The sequence below is a fragment of the Oncorhynchus masou genome, unplaced genomic scaffold (genome assembly GCF_036934945.1).
Source record: "Oncorhynchus masou masou isolate Uvic2021 unplaced genomic scaffold, UVic_Omas_1.1 unplaced_scaffold_7629, whole genome shotgun sequence".
Lineage (NCBI taxonomy): Eukaryota > Metazoa > Chordata > Actinopteri > Salmoniformes > Salmonidae > Oncorhynchus > Oncorhynchus masou.
This window is the reverse complement of record NW_027014096.1, coordinates 1-11,853: the sequence shown is the minus strand read 5'-3', so window position 1 is coordinate 11,853 and position 11,853 is coordinate 1. Positions and strand designations below refer to the sequence as shown.

The 11,853-nt window shown below is 43.5% G+C and overlaps 1 long non-coding RNA gene across 1 annotated transcript; it reads right to left on the bottom strand.

Annotated features, from left to right (window-relative positions):
- Positions 1–3,201: 3,201 nt before the first annotated feature.
- On the bottom strand, positions 3,202–9,322 carry LOC135537392 (uncharacterized). The gene is made up of 3 exons (XR_010455205.1): positions 8,971–9,322; positions 8,083–8,322; positions 3,202–3,276 (listed from the first exon to the last, which is right to left on the bottom strand). It is a non-coding gene; the product is annotated as an uncharacterized LOC135537392 (long non-coding RNA).
- Between the last annotated feature and the right edge of the window lie 2,531 nt (positions 9,323–11,853).

Sequence of the window (11,853 nt, the reverse complement as noted above, 5' to 3'; positions counted from 1 at the left end):
CTGTAGATTCTAAACCACCAGTTGGTGGACCGATCAGGACAGAAAGTGGTAGGCCCGAAAAGTGGGTAGTCCTTACCCCATAACACCAGTGGAATACCCCATAACACCAGTGGAGTACCCCATAACACCAGTGGAGTACCCCATAACACCAGTGGAACACCCCATAACACCAGTGGAGTACCCCATAACGTGGAATACCAGTGGAATACCCCATAAACACCAGTGGACCCCATAACACCAGTGGAATACGCCACCAGTGGAGTACCCCATAACGCCAGTGGAATAACGCCAGTGGAGTACCCCATAACGCCAGTGGAATACCCCATAACACCAGTGGAGTACCCCATAACACCAGTGGAATACCCCATAACACCAGTGGAGTACCCCATAACACCAGTGGAGTACCCCTATACACCAGTGGAATACCCCATAACACCAGTGGAGTATCCCCACCAGTGGAGTACACCAGTGGAATACCCCATAACACCAGTGGAGTACCCATAACACCAGTGGAGTACCCCATAACACCAGTGGAGTACCCCATAACACCAGTGGAGTACCCCATAACACCAGTGGAGTACCCCATAACACCAGTGGAGTACCCCATAACACCAGTGGAATACCCCATAACACCAGTGGAACACCCCATAACACCAGTGGAATACCCCATAACACCAGTGGAGTACCCCATAACACCAGTGGAGTACCCCATAACACCAGTGGAGTACCCCATAACACCAGTGGAACACCCCATAACACCAGTGGAACACCCCATAACACCAGTGGAGTACCCCATAACACCAGTGGAGTACCCCATAACACCAGTGGAATACCCCATAACACCAGTGGAGTACCCCATAACACCAGTGGAGTACCCCATAACACCAGTGGAGTACCCCATAACACCAGTGGAGTACCCCATAACACCAGTGGAGTACCCCATAACACCAGTGGAGTACCCCATAACACCAGTGGAACACCCCATAACACCAGTGGAATACCCCATAACACCAGTGGAGTACCCCATAACACCAGTGGAGTACCCCATAACACCAGTGGAGTACCCCATAACACCAGGGAAATACCCCATAACACCAGTGGAACACCATAACACCAGTGGAATACCCCATAACACCAGTGGAGTACCTCTATAACACCAGTGGAGTACCCCATAACACCAGTGGAATAATTCTATAACACCAGTGGAATACCCCATAACACCAGTGGAATACCTCATAACACCAAAGTGGAGTACCCCATAACGCCAGTGAGTACCCCATAACGCCAGTGGAATAATTTATAACACCAGTGGAGTACCCCATAACACCAGTGGAATACCCCATAACACCAGTGGAATACCCCATAACACCAGTGGAATACCCCATAACACCAGTGGAGTACCCCATAACACCAGTGGAGTACCCCATAACACCAGTGGGGTACCCCATAACGCCAGTGGAATACCCCATAACACCAGTGGAAAATGTGGAATAAGTCAAGGGGTATGAATACTTTCTGAAGGCCCTGTAAGTAAGTATACTGTACAATACAAAGGGGAATACAACTACTCTAAAACAATGAGCCATATCCTCCTCCACTCACTATCACAAGAGATAGTAACTACAGACTCATTTCATATCATCCTCCACTCACTATCACAAGAGATAGTAACTACAGACTCATTTCATATCATCCTCCACTCACTATCACAAGGGTTAGTAACTTGGCAGACTCATTTCATAGAACTTTAAAACACTGGCAGTTTGTCTACTTCACTTCTTGTCTCCTCTCTGATCACTCCAGATAGACCAGTTAATAAAACAAATCCTGGTGTCAAACTATGCAAGTGTCAGTAGCATGAAATAACATCTACCTTCTCATTGGAAACAGTTCTACTGCAACTTTTCATACACAGTGTGAAGCTGGAATGAACAACAAACATCGTTAGATAGAACCTGCTCTTACCATGAGAAACAGATTCCCCAATCTTCCCTCCTCTTCTTCATCTTTAATGTTGACATTCAGCTCCAGTGTTTGACTGCAGTCTTCCAGCTTCACTGATGCCATCTCTGATCCTGCAGTAAACTGGGCTCCACTGTCACAATCAGGGCCCAGTGACTGTAGGTTTGGACTCAGTGTGGAAGAAGAGAGGCAGGCTGGGTTTGTCCTCACTGTTGATGTTACCGTCCCAGACTTGATCTGAGTCGGCCTGTAGTAATAAAGAGAAACAGACACAAAAAGTATTGTCTTGACAGTTCAGGTACTTTCTTTAAAAAAATATTTATTTATTTTTATTTATTTTTAATTCTTGTTCCAAGTATCTCATTACAATAGATCAGGAAGCTAAACATTGATAACAAAACATTATTTCACATTAAACAAGTGCAAACTTTAAATTACACAATGTAAAGTGCACATAAAGTGGAACTGACAGCGTTTTCACTACTTTGCAGATATGAAACAAACAGACAATCACTATATCAGTCAAAAATATTTTTAAAAATCACAGTCTATGCTACAAAACCCACTTCATAAGCTGTTTTAAAAATAGGTCCATTTGACTCAACATTCCATGACGTACAGTAAGACATTGTTGGCAGAATAGATGGATGCAGTTCAATGTGTCATGATTTTCTTCCCCCTTCTGGGTGTCACGCCTGGTCTTAGCATTTTGTGTTTTTTCTTTATTATTTTGGTCAGGCCAGGGTGTGACATGGGTTATTTATGTGGTGTGTTTTGTCTAGGTTTTTTTTGTAGGTCATGGGATTGTGTTAGTGGGGTTGTCTAGAAAATCTATGGTTACCTGGAGTGGTTCTCAATCAGAGGCAGGTGTTTATCGCTGTCTCTGATTGGGAACCATATTTAGGCAGCCATATTCTTGAGTGTTTCGTGGGTGATTGTTCCTGTCTCTGTGTTAGTTTGCACCAGTTTAGGCTGTTTAGGTTTTCACGTTACGTGTATTGTTTGTGTTTATCTTTTATTAAACATGTATCGAAATAATCACGCTGCATTTTGGTCCACCTCTCCTTCACCGGAAGAAAACCGTAACACTGGGTGACAATCAGAGAGAGCCCTCCCACCAGAGAGAAGGGGGAATGGGGTGACGTTGGCCAGTTTGATGACGTCGTAAATACCTCACAGAAACTATCTCTTCCTTGTCATGCAATAATGAGGGAGAGAACCTCTGTGGAACAAAGGAGTCCTCCCTCAAACTCCCAACATCAACAGACTGGATAATGAAACAATGTTTCTGTCATCCAATCATTTGGAATGGTCCTGTGGGTACATAAAGAACAATCCTGTTGAATTCATTACTCATTTGTGATGTCACTAAGGACAGTAGAACAACATAACTGTATCTCTGAAAGTGTACATTTCCCAGTTATCAGATTCACATCTAAATGTTGGGGTGACTTATATGATTAAATATTAAACTATTTGTGAGGAGATGAAATGTGATGTTAACCTTCTAAATGAGAATAGTTTTTCATATGAAAGTTCTACCCAGTCAGTGACCACACCCGCGAGCACAGACATTATTTCGGCGTCCATCGAACACCCCTTTTGTGAGGTGCATAAAACCACTCGTTAACTAAATCTACATTCTGTCCATTCTGTCTTTCCCGGTCTTTATCTGTCCCCACCTCTTTCCATTGTCTACAAAGCCGTCATATCGGGTTAGTCCACTAGGGACCTTTCATTGCATTATGTTAGTATTCTATAATCATCCTGTGTGTGTGTTTATCTATTTCTGTGTGATTATTTCATTAGTTAGTAAATAAATAATAATTAATTGAAACATTCATTATGAGACTGATGAGGTAATAATTAATAATTGATTAATATGATGACGGGTAGGATATCGAGATATTCTAATCTACATTTGAGTTAATTTGGGAAACGGTAACTCGTTAAATAAACTTTTCCCGTGGTGCCCCAGGTTACTACTTAATCAATTGTTACATGGTTAATTTAACCGCGTAATAATTGACCGTGGTATGTAATTATTAGATGAATAGCCATCATCGCATTAATGGTAGCAACAACACAACAAATGCATGATTTAATATAATTCACCAATACATTCTAAATGTTTTATTTCATTGAATATTAAAACATACAATCTACCTGCAGTGAACAGTAGGTAACAATATGGTGATGTCATTACCTTGCCTTCCTATTGATGGGGCATTCCTTACCCCTAACCTTACCCCTAACCCTTACCCCTAATCCCTTACCCCTAACTCCTAACCTCTAACCTCTTACTCTATCTCTAACCCGATTCCCATGTCTACCCCTTTGGCATTTGTAAGCATGAAGGCACAGAACAGTAGGTAACAATATGGGGATGTCATGACCTTGCCTTCCGATTGATGGGGCATCAAATCAACAATACACAGGTTATGTTACCAACGTTATGAGTTTAGACAAGAGGTTATAGCAGACGGCCATTTCTGAGCCTTCGGCAAATTAGATTACTGTCCTACTGTAATGGTCCCGGTCAATGCACGTGATTGGATGTGTGGTCAGGAAGTGAATGTGATTGGCTTAGAGCTCAGGTGAGAACACGGGTAATTGTGTTAGTATTGGATGAAGCATTAGGATGACAGGAACCTCTCCGACACAGTGTGCCATGGAGGCACCGCTCGGCCCCTGGGTATCAGTGACTGTACCTGGATCTTCTAGGTTAGTCATTTATTTAACAGGTCTGGTGTCATGAATCTGGTTGGATCACCATGTCTTCCTCAACAACTCACTGTATACTGGATCCACTGTAGGTTACACAAGAACTTCCCATTGTAGGTTACAGAGGAACTGTATACTGATCCATTGTGGTTCAGAGGGAAGTAATACTGGATCCATTGTAGGTTACAAAGGAACTCTGGATCCATTGTAGGTTACAGAGGAAACTGTAATTACGGATCCATTGTAGGTTACAGAGGAACTGTAATACTGGATCCATTGTAGGTTACAGAGGAACTGTAATACTGGATCCATTGTAGGTTACAGAGGAACTGTAATACTGGATCCATTGTAGGTTACAGAGGAACTGTAATACTGGGTCCATTGTAGGTTACAGAGGAACTGTATACTGGATCCATTGTAGGTTACACAGGAACTGTTATACTGGATCCATTGTAGGTTACACAGGAACTGTATACTGGATCCATTGTAGGTTACACAGGAACTGTATACTGGATCCATTGTAGGTTACACAGGAACTGTAATACTGGTTCCATTGTAGGTTACAGAGGAACTGTAATACTGGATCCATTGTAGGTTACACAGGAACTGTATACTGGATCCAAAGCCACCTTTCACTGGTGACTGTCAGCAGCATTACTTTGAAAGACATACTACTGGGCTTATTGTCTGTGTCTCTGTCTCTCTCTGTCTGTCTCTCTCTCCTCTCTCAAAGTGGACCTCTGGGTGATAACACTGACAGGAGATTTACTATGTCTTTTTGGTGATAAAACCTAAAGAGCATTCCAGAGCATGAGTTAATGTTTCTGTTCTATACGGTACCAGGGAGAGATGGCTCCAGTAGGGCCAGACACTGGTCTCTACGCAATGAAAACTGTCTGCTGTGAATTATAAGTATCTTTCATACAAAATCTTAAACAAAATCTTATAGATCTTCTCATTGAAAGCAAGTCTAAGAAGCGGTAAATCTGTTCTATGTGCGCTCAAACAGGATTCAATGCTGGTCTAACCAATCGGAATCCACGCGTTAGATAAAATACGGAACAGTTCCGTATTTCACTGAAAGAATAAACGTTTTGTTTTCGAGATGATAGTTTCCGGATTCGACCATATTACTGACCTAAGGTTCGTATTTCTGTGTGTTATTATGTTATAACTAAGTCTATGATTTGATAGAGCAGTCTGACTGAGCGATGGTAGGCACCAGCAGGCTCGTAGCATTCATTCAAACAGCACTTTTATGCATTTTGCCAGCAGCTCTTCGCAATGCTGTTTATGACTTCAAGCCTATCAACTCCTGAGATTTGGCTGGTGCAACCGATGTGAAATGGCTAACTAGTTAGCGGGGAGTGCGCTAATAGCGTTTCAAACGTCACTCGCTCTGAGACTTGGAGTAGTTGTTCCCCTTGCTCTGCATGGGTAATGCTGCTTCGAGGGTGGCTGTTGTCGATGTGTTCCTGGTTCGAGCCCAGGTAGGAGCGAGGAGAGGGACGGAAGCTATACTGTTACACTGGCAATGCTAAATTGCCTATTAAGAACATCCAATCGTCAAAGATATATGAAATACAAATCGTACAGAGAGAAATAGTCCTATAATTCCTATATTAACTACAAACTAAAACTTCTTACCTGGGAATATTGAAGACTCATGTTAAAAGGAACCACCAGCTATCATATGTTCTCATGTTCTGAGCAAGGAATTTAAACGTTAGCTTTGGGGCGGCAGGATAGCCTAGTGGTTAGAGTGTTGGACTAGTGACCGGAAGGTTGCAAGTTCAAATCCCCGAGCTGACATGGTACAAATCTGTCATTCTGCCCACTGTTCCTAGGCCGTCATTGAAAATAAGAATTTGTTCTTAACTGACTTGCCTGGTTAAGTAAACATGGCACTTTTACTTTTTTCTCCAACACTTTGTTTTTGCATTATTTAAACCAAATTGAACATGTTTCAATATTTATTTGAGGATAAATAGATTTTATTGATGTATTATATTAAGTTAAAATAAGTGTTCATTCAGTATTTTTGTAATTGTCATTATTACAAATAAATCAATTAAAAAAATGTCTGATTTATCGGTATCAGACTTTTTTTGGTCCCTCAATAATCGGTATCGGTATCTGTGTTGAAAAATCATAATTGGTGACCTCTAGGCTTGATCAGCAACAAGTAAAAACGGCCTCTTCTCGGGTTACAACACTCACTACCGAGTTACAAACTGCCTCTGGAAGCAAAGTCAGCACAAGAACTGTTACTCGGGAGCTTCACGAAATGGGTTTCCATGGCCGAGCAGCCGCACACAAGCCTAAGATCACCATGCACAGTGCCAAGTGTCGGCTGAGTAATGTAAAACTCGGCGCCATTGGACTCTGGGGCAGTGGAAACGCATTCTCTGGAGTGATAAATCACACTTCACCATCTGGCAGTCTGACGGACAAATCTGGGTGTTGCTTCTATTGCCAATTCTATGGATATATGATTAGAATGATCCTGATAAATGAATTGGCCTGGATCAGAGAAGCTGTCCGTCTCGTCACGTTCATATGCATGGCACAGTGGAGATGCAACATGCTGCACAGGTCAGATAGGCTAGTAGCATGGAGAAATATTGTCCAGAGGCGCTTTTTTCCAAGGGAGGTTTATAAATTGACTGGCTGGGCTGTGGGACAGTGGATGTGGTAAAACTAATGGAACTGCTAACAGGCATTATGCATGAATATTGGTGATAACTCCTTGCTATCAACCAATCAGCATCCAGGATCCAAACAACCCATTTTATAATGTGACAAAGAGATTGGTAAATGATATAACACCCGTTATAACATCTGGTATGTAGACACTTATGTAGCATGTAATAGAATGGGACATAAGTTGTCATGCAGACTGTGTAATAGCAGTTGTTATTAACAGTAGGCATTAGCGCATATGACAACAGGATAAACAGTCATCTAGAAACACCCATTATGAACTAGTTTCAAAGATGTTATGCCGTTACTCATTACTGTTGTATAGGTGTTATAAAAGGCTTTATTAACACATGACTAAGGACACCTAGACTAAAGTGTTACCCCAACTTCTCCTGATCATTTCATAGACAAACTGCCAGTGTTCTGAAGTTCTATTTCAATTCTCTAGTCTGCGCCAGGTCACAGTTGTAAATGAGAACTTGTTCTCAACTAGCCTACCTGGTTAAATCAAGGTGAAATTAAAAAATAGTAAAAAGTCTACTCTGAACACTCCAGATAGCCCAGTGAATAAAACACAAGTTCTACAGCAACTTTCAACGCAGTTTGAAGTTGAAATGAACAACAGACTGGAGCTCTTCAGGGACGTGTGAGTCAGAATTATAGAATCAACCTGAAGATAGAACCTGTTCTTACCATCATAAACAGATTTCCCAATCTTCTCCTCCTCTTCTTTCATCTTTAATGTTGACATTCAGCTCCAGTGTTTGACTGCAGTCTTCCAGCTTCACTGATGTCATCTCTGCATCCTCCAGTGCAAACTGGGCTCCACTGCCACAATCAGGACCCAGTGACTGTAGGTTTGGACTCAGTGTGGAAGGAGAGAGGCAGGCTGGGCTTGTCCTCACTGTTGATGTTACCGACCTCAGACTTGACCTAAGTCAAAAAAAAAAAAAAAAGTTTAAATAATTTTAACAGAACAGTAGTTCACCTGCCTTACAATTAATGCTTGGGTTGCTTGCTTAAGAATCTTTCCTGGTAAATATTTAGCTATCCTTCTGATAAAGCATGCAGTTTATGCAGCACTATTTACTATGTTCCTGAATAACCATGTCTTCACTGTATTATTTCACCTCACAAAAAAAATATTGTATTTCCCATTTTCACACTATAGAAACAATTACAGACAAAGTTAGAAACACCTGAATGTCTGAATATTGTTACACATGTAAAAATAATAAGAAGTGAACCCGCGCTGCCTGCACTGAATTCAGTTGACGTAGACAGAAGGGGAGCCGCCATTTTACCATCTCGTGAATTTTACACAAAACCAATAACGAACTCAAAAATCGCAAATAATTTGATTTTTTAAATTAAATTAGCTTTACTAAATGATTTTCATTCAATCAGCCAACCCAAAGTCTCTAGCTATTTGACTTATAAAATAGTAATGCTCACTCGGCTTGACACAAAAGTAAAACGTAAAACCTTTACCAAACGTGATAATACCATAAAGGATGTGTTACCCAGCACGTTATGACATGTTCTTTCGATATTACAAAGTGTAAACGTGCTATTACATACCTGTAGTAATACATGTGAAACTGACACAAAATATATCGTCTCCACCACACAGTTCTGGCGCCTTCCCGGAACGTCCTGTTCCACCGCTGCAACAGAGCAAATGCGACATCACAGACAGAACAATGCGACAGATATTTCATTGGATGTATATATATGGTAGTGAGGGGAAAGCCCACTGGCAGAGTGGGAGAAGATTGAACGATATGGGGTTTGGCCGAAATTCGGCAAATTTTCTCATGCATTAAACATTTTATCTCAATACAGTTTTCTGTTCCTCAAACTACAATCTGTTATGAACAGAGTGGACAACGTTTGCTTAGGAATCCAAAGGCAAATTGAGTTAATGCACACAAGCGCTTCACCGACCAGGCGTTGCCTAAAGGAAATATTCAGGTTTGCTGGAACACGCCAATAGGATATCACTAGCGCGTGCTTGGCTCTGCCCACTATGACTCCCATTGGAAACAACAAGATGTGGTCTATCTTGGTTGACATAAACATATTTGGAGACACCTGTGTGTACATATTTGGAGACAAGACACTCTTGCGTATTGCTGCCTAATCCAAGGTTGGGGTACGGATTTCACATTTAGGTCACAAAAACAACTGGGAAAAGGAGAATGGGAAAATCTTAAATTGCACCATTTAATCCTGTACCGATTCACTATCCCCAAAAACTCACCACACCATCCCACTACTTTGGCCCTAAACGATCCTACACCAGGCCGTCTGCCTTGGAGGATGGAACCACTTCCCTCAACTTTTTTCTGCACTAAAATCTCTCACACCCAAATATGTATCTGCTGCTGAAACCACCACATCTATTTTATGTGATTTCCACTCCCATCAGTGCAGTGCAGTTGATCACAATGACTATAAAGGCAAGGAATTCGACCTTACTAAAACTCATTCTCAGCAAGACTACAAATTCCTGCAGGAAGCTCCCACAGTTAGTCTCTAGCCGACACTGTCAGCTACCGTTCACCACCTCGATCAGCGAGACCTCCTGGATCCAATCCATGAATGAACATCCTCTTTCTCTGTTTTAGATACTCACTGGCTACATGTTAGCTAGCTAGTTAGCAGGGCAGTAGATCAAACATCATTGTTTTACTTAGCCTAGGTAATTGTTTGTATAGTATGTCAACGTTGGTGTCTATTTCAGACCTCATGGTATTTTTCAAGGATAAGCATAAGAGCATTGGAAGAGGAGAAGACCACTAGAAGTCGAGCCATGTGGAGGAGTGCAGCTATAGTAAGCAACAATTCACCGGTTTGGTCAGACCCAGCATTAGGTCAGACCCAGCATTAGGTCAGGCCCAGCATTAGGTCAGGCCCAGTATTAGGTCAGGCCCAGCATTAGGTCAGACCCAGCATTAGGTCAGGCCCAGCATTAGGTCAGAGCCAGGCCCAGCATTAGGTCAGGCCCAGCATTAGGTCAGACCCAGCATTAGGTCAGACCCAGCATTAGGTCAGACCCAGCCCAGCATTAGGTCATGAGGTCAGGCCCAGCATTAGGTCAGACCCAGCATTAGGTCAGACCCAGCATTAGGTCAGACCCAGCATTAGGTCAGAATTAGGTCAGGCCCAGCATTAGGTCAGACCCAGCATAGGTCAGACCCAGCATTAGGTCAGGCCCAGCATTAGGTCTGACCCAGCATTAGGTCAGACCCAGCATTAGGTCAGAACCAGCATTAGGTCAGGCCCAGCATTAGGTCAGACCCAGCATTAGGTCAGACCCAGCATTAGGTCAGACCCAGCATTAGGGACAGCATTAGCAGACCCAGCATTAGGTCAGGCCCAGCATTAGGTCAGGCAGCATTAGGTCAGACCCAGCATTAGGTCAGACCCAGCATTAGGTCAGGCCCAGCATTAGGTCAGGCCCAGCATTAGGTCAGACCCAGCATTAGGTCAGGCCCAGCATGAGGTCAGACCCAGCCCATTAGGTCAGGCCCAGCATTAGGTCCCAGCATTAGGTCAGACCCAGCATTAGGTCAGACCCAGCATTAGGTCAGACCCAGCATTAGGTCAGACCCAGCATTAGGTCAGGCCCAGCATTAGATCAGGCCCCCAGCATCAGGCCCAGCATTAGGTCAGACCCAGCATTAGGTCAGACCCAGCATTAGGTCAGGCCCAGCATTAGGTCAGACCCAGCATTAGGTCAGACCCAGCATTAGGTCAGACCCAGCATTAGGTCAGGCCCAGCATTAGGTCAGGCCCAGCATTAGGTCAGGCCCAGCATTAGGTCAGGCCCAGCATTAGGTCAGACCCAGCATTAGGTCAGACCCAGCATTAGGTCAGACCCAGCATTAGGTCAGACCCAGCATTAGGTCAGACCCAGCATTAGGTCAGACCCAGCATTAGGTCAGACCCAGCATTAGGTCAGACCCAGCATTAGGTCAGACCCAGCATTAGGTCAGACCCAGCATTAGGTCAGACCCAGCATTAGGTCAGACCCAGCATTAGGTCAGACCCAGCATTAGGTCAGGCCCAGCATTAGGTCAGACCCAGCATTAGGTCAGACCCAGCATTAGGTCAGACCCAGCATTAGGTCAGGCCCAGCATTAGGTCAGACCCAGCATTAGGTCAGACCCAGCATTAGGTCAGGCATTAGGTCAGACAGCATTAGGTCAGACCCAGCATGGCCAGGTCAGGCCCAGCATTAGGTCAGGTCAGACCCAGCATTAGGTCAGACCCAGCATTAGGTCAGACCCAGCATTAGGTCAGGCCCAGCATTAGGTCAGACCCAGCATTAGGTCAGGCCCAGCATTAGGTCAGGCCCAGCATTAGGTCAGGTTAGGTCAGACCCAGCATTAGGGTCAGACCCATTAGCATTAGGTCCAGGCCCAGCATTAGGTCAGACCCAGCATTAGGTCAGACCCA